The following is an 8,154-nucleotide window of genomic DNA, read 5'->3' as shown; positions in this document are numbered from 1 at the left end:
AACAGTATAGGTACAGATCAAGTCCAAATGAAAAACAAGGCTATTATTTAAACATTCCCTGAGATAGTGTGTGATTAATATGTGTAAAAAGGGCAGTTTCCTATTCTATGCTATAATTTTCTTAACCCCAGGTCTCCAAAATCTTTAATACAGCTTTGTTAACTTAGTAGTGACGTCTCTTCCCCCTATTTGGGGAATAAAATCTACACTTACATTTTAGGTGAAACCAACCACAAAGAGTAAAGGAATATATGGAGGTGGAGAGAGATGGCCAGAATGATCAGGGAGAAGCCAGCCAAAACCAGACATTTGGCACAAAAGACAAGAAATAACCACTCAGACATGTAAGCACAATCTCCAGGAATTCTCAGAAATATTTGAAAGGAATGGGAATCTCTTGAAGTCTAAAGTGTGATTGGAATTTAAATTATTTCATTTAGAAATTAAAGAAAAATTTGCCCCACTGAAGGCCAGGGGGTAAAAATGGATTACATTCTGGTGTATTTAGGGAGGGGAACAGAATTCCTAGTACCAGAACTAGGTAGCTAAATTTTCATTTATGGAATTTAGATGAAATGTTCAGCTGAAATGTTAATTGTGTATTTTTTTCCTTGTGTGTTTTGGCCTATTCTGTTGTCCAAATATGCCCGGAGCACAAACTACATTGTTCCATTTTACAGAGCAACACTCACATTCCAGTCTATTCAACTCCCTTTCCAAAGGTGGGTTGACTGATTTTCACATACATGTGCATGAAAGCATTAAATGCATTAGCAATTCCTTCTACCAAACATAAATGAATGAAATGAAATGAAAATGAAACCAGTGTTCATCCTGCTAGCTGTTGAGTTTTTAAGCTGTTTTATAATAGAATGTTTTAGATGTAAATGTTATTGGCAATTAGTTTGCTTATTTGCCTTCCTTTTTTCTTCAATCAGAAGCATTATCTTATAGATAACATTTGTGGAACTAACTGGAAATAAGAAGCAAGGAAATAATTTTACCAGCCAGTGTGATTAGTAGAGATAATTGCCTGCCTATTTACTTTGAAGCTGTCATTTAATGAAGTGGTTCTAACTAAAACTCTAATGGAGAAAAATTCTTAATTCCTTTTTAATATTTCCCTATGTCTGGGAATGTAATTTAAAATAAATTTGAATGTTGATGGCTTTTATTCTTTCCCATCAGTACATAAAGTTGTTTCTCTGTTTATAGGCAACAAAACAGATCATTTAAGATGTTATACAAAATAAACAGCCAATCATTAGAAAATAAGTCTAACCAAAATGCCAATTCTTAAACAATTAACCCAATTAAATGTTTATATTTTCACCCAATGTTCTGCAAATATTTATCCCAAAAAGGTTATCAATTCTCATGTCTTTTACATTATATGTTATTTATGGAAATATTTAAACAAGTCATTTATTGTAAAATCAAAGGGATATTTGTCCACAGAAATTGTATAGCTGGCATGTTTAAATTTTCCCATCAAACATATGTATTCAACATTATGCTGAGTAAAAAATGCCAATTACAAAAGGTCACCTACTCTGTGATTCCATTTTGTGAATGTTTTGTAATTTACAAAAATGTTTATAAATTACAAAAATGGAGAACAAGCTAGTAGTTTCCGGGTGGTAGAAATGTTGGGGGAAGAAGGGTAGGTGAGGGTATAAAGAGGTAATAAAGAAAGATCTTTGTGGTGATGGACTGACTATATCTGCATCTTGATTGCAGTGATGGTTACATGAATCTACACATGTGATAATATCACATAAAAACTATCCATAGGTACAATAGCAGTGTCAATTGCCTGGATTTGATATACTCTACTTATATAAGATGTAACCATTGGAGAAAATTGGGCGAGGAGAATATAAAACCTCTCTGTACTATTTTCACAAATGCCTGTAAATCTATAATTATTTCAGAATAAAGTTTAAAAAATTTATCTACTGAGGTAGTATAGTACTTAATTTAAGTCCATGAGCTCTAGAAACAGATTGTCCAGATTCAAATCCTGGCTTTACCTCTTACTAGCTAGTTTCTTCTCTTACTAGCTAGTTTCTTCTCTTACCAGCTGTAACACCTTAAATAGATACAGAAAATTGGACTTCAGTTATCCTTCTCAACAAAATGTAGAAAGTTTTCCCTACCTCGTATGTAAATAACTTAAAACATCTCCTGGCCTGTAAGAAGTGGTTTTTAAGTGATTTCTATCATCATCATCATCATCATCATCATCATCATCATCATCATCATCAAAATTATGCATTTCATAATTCATGGAATCACTGAGGAATCATGGAATCATTAATTTGTCTTAGACGATCAGCTTGTCCAATATAGTCACTGTTTAAGACTGCTATCTGAAACTATTTATTATTACCATCCTTTCTTTACCTTTAAATATGTCCTACTGGGATTATAACATATACGGGCACCTTATTAAACTCCATTATACTTGGATCCAGTGTACCTTGGTCTCAATCCATGTTGTATAAACTCTGTCAACAATGGTTGACAAAAATAGTCAACAATAAAAAAGTATCTCATAGCAATCTAGTGTCTTTTTAGGCATCATTAGTTGTCAGAATGTTCTTCCTTGGATTGAGCTGTAATATGACTCCGTAAAATAACCCCTAAACTCTCATGATCCAAATCTGTTTTCCAGTGCTGTATGAATGAGGTTAATTTCTCTTTCAGTTACATCTTCCATATCTCTGAAGCTCACTAAAACTATCAAACTCTCAATTCGGCCTCCTCACTGCTCACTCAATTCAGCATTACTTTTTCCTTAACCTTAGTATCTTCCATTACATCTACCATTTTTAAGGGGCAAATGTCTATATTCTCATTGCTTTCTCCCAGAATCATTAAAGTTTGAAAATATTTCTCTTAAAATGTGGTTTCAGATATGAACTAGGTTCCATATGTAGTAGGACTACTATCTGCCTTATTTAAAACTTGTGATGCATTTATTAATGCAGTTTAATATCACATTTGCTTCATTGGCTGTGACACAATATGTGTTTATGTAATTAATATTTGAACCTAGACACCATTACTTGGCATATACCATAATACATGTTAGAATGATTTTCCTAATGTGAATGCTATTATTGTAATTAGTATATATTTTATGAATTCATAGGTAAAATATAACAATAAACCATAGAAATTATACATTAAATATGTTACTAATTAAGTTAATTTTAATAAATTGCATATAAATTATACTGTTACCAATGTATAAGTGCATTCTATTAACATCACAATTCTAATAATATTTATATATTATACATATCATATCATAATCTACTTGATAAAATAATCTGAAGTTACATAATATTTTACCATGTTTATTGAAATGTAGATGTTGGAAAATATAGTACATATAACTTCAGTTTGTGGAGAATAAAGATGTTTTCAAAGAAAACGACTCTACACTTCCATCCTGAATATAATAGCAGGTGTATTTGGAGAACATGATGCTAATGAATGTTACATTCCCACTGTATATATTTATATGAAATAATTTTTTATTGAAGTTGGTTAGTCTATCACAGTGTAACCAGGTTCTCCTACTTATAATTCACACAATCACCTCCTAGTCATAAAACATCCCAATGTACTCCCCATGGTTAGCTATGTTTTATTAGCACCAGCCTATAATAGCGTGTGTAGAGATATGATTGTTACTGCTTCACATTAAGATATATCTGAGTGCTACATGAGAGTGTCTGGGAATGAGGTAGTTAAATCATCCCTGAGAAAATTTACCACATAGCACTTCATTGTTTATAGTGAACGCAAAATAATCTTGACAAAAGAAAAAAAAAAGAATAACTTGGTCCCTTTGACTTAAAATAAAATGACATGATTATATTACATAAAATTGTTTTTTTTAAGGTTATGCATTTTGTTTAGTAATTTCTACATCCAATGTGGGGTTCAAACTCATGACCCCAAGATCAAGAGTCATGTGCTCTTCCAACTGAGCCAGCCAGTGACCCCATATAAAATGATTCTTAATAGAAACAGGAAAAAAAAAAAAAGTTTATATGAGTATGTAGGGTGGACAATGGGTTGTAATCCTATGCCTCCTAAAATATTTTAATAATAAATTTACATGTGATTTTGGTCTAAGATTTTTAATTTACAGCTGGGCAGAGTGGTATTCAGAAATCACTCCCTCAGCATTGAGAACAGTGGCTAAACCGTGTATAAGAAACAGTAAGTATGAACTGGGTTCTTGAGCCAGATTTCTTACAAATGACGTATTGGAGCTCTTGCTCTACCACTAGTTATGCAACCCAAGGAAGTTTAAATTTACTGAGCTTCAGTGTGCTCAAGGGCAAATTTGGGATAATGAGATGGTAAGTGTGAAACACTTTGCTAATTGTGAGAAAGACAAGACTATTGTAAGATGATCAGGTGACTAAAAATGAAACATTGAAGCTTTGGAGAAAGAACTGGCAGTAAACTGTCATAAAGTTGGGAGATGGAGATTCTATCACCATTAATTCCTGTTTCTGGAAAAGTAACTTAATCTGAGACTTCGTTCTCTGTTGTAATAATGAAGTTCAGTCAGGTGATCAATAAGGCTACTTGCAAATCCAAATTTTTATAAATCAAAAATATATAATTGGGACAAATCTATTTGAGGCTTAAAGTTTTGGTCATGAATAAATTATAGGAAACAATGAAGAGGAAGCTATCTACAAAACATTGAAACCCCCAAGGGAGATACAAAAGAAATGGTGAGAGAGGCAAAACATGTGTTAATAAGTCAGAGGAAAAAAGAGAATTCAATATTTATTTTGTACCTTGTTTCTAGCAAGCATACGCTATATCCTTTACATGATGTATCTGATTGCACAACAAAACTGTGTGGTGCATTTTTACTTATTACTATTCCATACATGAGGTAACTTAGGTCCAGAAAGGGTGTAGCTGCAATTAACATCTAGGTCTAGTTTCTATTTCATACAGCCCTCCACTTGCTAGAGAATATATGGAAACAAAATTATAAGTCATTAGAGAGGAAGTGGTTGATGGTGAAACATACTCTGAAAAGTTTCTGGTAAATAAAACAATGGGGTAAGACCAATAACATTGGAGTAGAAATGGGAAGAAGAGAAATAAGGAGCTTGAGTTCAACGGACAAATCTGCAAGAATTAATTTGGAAAACAGGTTAGGATTAAGCAGAGATATATCGGAATTACTGACAACAATGAAAACTTGGCTGTGATTAGGGAATAAGAAATACTAGCAGGTATAGTTGTGGGGATATCTCAGTACTCTCTGGTAATATTTATCATCAAAAGGAGAGAGACATGGGGTGGTAGCAGGCCAGACTTGGTATTTTCAAGATGTTCCCAGAAAAATCAAAGGGGAAATAACAAGAGGAAGCATCAAAGTAGTTGGCCATGGATTTCCAGCTGTGTTGGAATCAAGTATAGACTTAGAGGTTACAGAAATACTGAAATTATTTCTGATGCAAAATATTTTACATTGTAAAATGGACCATAATCATATGCACTTATTATTTGAACAACCATTTGATGCCTTTCAGCAGGAACAGCAACACCTTTTTCCCTACAAATTTTCACATAACTTGTTAGTATTCAGTAATGTGTTACACTGACCTACTAGGCAGCAATCCCCTATTTTGCAAGCCCAACCAACACAAAATGCATTCATTAAGAATGGACAAAATATGAGCTCTGTTTTTGTCTTTATTAACCAATGTGTTAAGTGAATTCTAATTTAAAAAACTCTTCCCTTTCCTAAGTTACTAAAAAAGAGGAGCTTGTCTTTTGTTATGAGAATTTATTGTGTACCTTCCATAAGGTTCTTAAAAGTATAGGGAGTAACTTTATAGTGGACTTTCAAAAGTTAACAATTTTCTGCTTTTCTTTATTTTTCTTAAGTTTATTTACTTATTTTGAGAGGGAGAGAGAGACAGAGAGTGAGCGAGCAGGACGGGCAGAAAGGGGGGGGGGAGAGAGAGAGAGAGAGAGAGAGAGAGAGAGAGAGAGAGAGAGAATCCCAAACAGGTTCCACAGTGTCAGTGCAGAGCCCAATGTGGGGCTTGAACTCACAAACTGTGAGATCATGAACTGAGCCAAAACCAAGTGTCGGATGCTTAACCAACTAAGCCATCCAGGCACCCCATCTGCTTTTCTTTAATTAAGGAGATTTTAATTTAAAAGTATCTGTTGTTAAAAAATATTGTATGTTGGGGCACCTGGGTGGTTCAGTCGATTGAGCATCCAACTTAATTTCAGCTCAGGTCATGATTTGAAGGTCATGGGATTGATCCCCTAGTGGGGCTCCATGCTGACTTGTGGAGTCAGCTTGAGACTCTCTCTTCCTCTCCCTCAAAATAAATAAACATTTTTTTAAAAAACTATGTTATTGCTACTACTGGAACTAGGCTTTTTATTTTCTACTTCTGATGGAAAGAACATTCTAACTTCCCTTTCTACTTTTAATTCTTCCAATCTGCCCTCTTCCCCCACATCTGATAAACACATACATTATACCTTTCTTTCCAAAGCCATCTTAAAAGACACTATTCTTTAAGCCTCTCTTAATACCCACCAACAGTCATTTCATGAGGAACTAACTATTCTTTATTGTACCAAAGAGATAAGCACTTTGGTGACATTTGTTAAGAGAACAGGGATGGGCTGAGCAGAGCTGCCATGAAACTCTGGCTCTGCTATGAGCTGTACCATCTGGGAAATTCATTACTCTCTCTGGGCCTTGGTTTCCTCATGACAGATATTATTATATCTATTTCTCAACCCACAGTTCTATGCAACATCTAATTTGTAATCATATATATATGCATCTATAATAAATTAGACAATATATTAGACACATGTATATATTTGACAAGTAACTATTATTTGTTGTCCTTATTCCCAGAATCTAGCACAACTTCTCCTAATAATAAATGTAGGTAATAACTAGTTTTTTAATTAGTAAATGAATAATAAAAACAATAGCAAGAGCTTTTTATCACTTACTGAGAGCACTGGCCAACCACATTGTGTTAAGGATTTCACATGCATTTTTATTTAACCTCAATAAATTATTTATTTATTTTCATTTTCCTTTCGATATTGACAAATTTTAGAAACCCAAATAGTATAGAATAATATAGTAAATATATGACAAAAAGAAAACTTGAGCCCATGTCAACCTGACTCCAAACTGAATAAATGAATGACTGAATGAATGAAACAGATGAGCTATTCAGTCAAGTTATTCCCACACATCCACAAGAGGAGAAATTCTCAAACCCTACAATGGTCCCTAATCTCTGCCTCTGAGGTGTACATGCTCAGTGCAGCCTATGTCTCTCATGCCCACATTCTAGCAGCCAAGGACCTAGGGAGAAGAAATGAGTGACATTTCCATGCACACAGCATGGAAGGGACTACAAGGACAAAGTTTTTTTTCCAGAAGGCGGTATTCATGAAATCTGATGTAAACAAAAAACAAATTTTACTGCATCCTCTTTTTAAAAAGATCCCCTTCAGCTTCTTGAATCTAGTCAACAATTCATTTATATGCATCCTTAAATAAAATTTTTAAAAGCTACTTTCGCAAGATTGCTAAGTTTAAGTTCATCTTTTTAAATGCCTTAAAAAATCCCCTTATCAGGGGCACCTGGGTGGGTCAGTCGGTTAAGCGTCGGACTCTGGCTCAGATCATGATCTCACGGCTTGTTGAGTTTGAGCCCCACATTGGCCTCTCTGCTGTTCTCACTGAGCTTGCTTCCTCTGTCTCCCTCTCTCTCTGCCCCTCCCCCACTCATGTTTTTTCTCCCTCTCTCTCTCTCAGAAATAAACATTAAAAAATTCCCTTATCAGTTTTGCAGATTTATATAATCACACTCACCATGATTTCAAAATTTAAAAATCTTTCACCGTGTTCAATATTGGACAAAGTCTATTTCTAACTTGGTGTCAATCAATTTCAGCACATTAGACACGTTCCTCCAGTTGTTAGGCACAGTGTCACAGTTTGAAGCTCTCCATGTTGTGTGAGGACAAGTTAGTCTTCCCAGGTGAGACCTGATGGTCAGCATGCTTTGGAACATGCTGCTCTGCAGGGCTGTTTTTACCTTTTCT

Source organism: Lynx rufus, unplaced genomic scaffold (genome assembly GCF_022079265.1).
Source record: "Lynx rufus isolate CCGP_SWC_20201006 ecotype Redwood Valley unplaced genomic scaffold, mLynRuf1.p SCAF_5, whole genome shotgun sequence".
Lineage (NCBI taxonomy): Eukaryota > Metazoa > Chordata > Mammalia > Carnivora > Felidae > Lynx > Lynx rufus.
The sequence above is the reverse complement of the archived record's forward strand: the minus strand, read 5'-3'. Positions refer to the sequence as shown.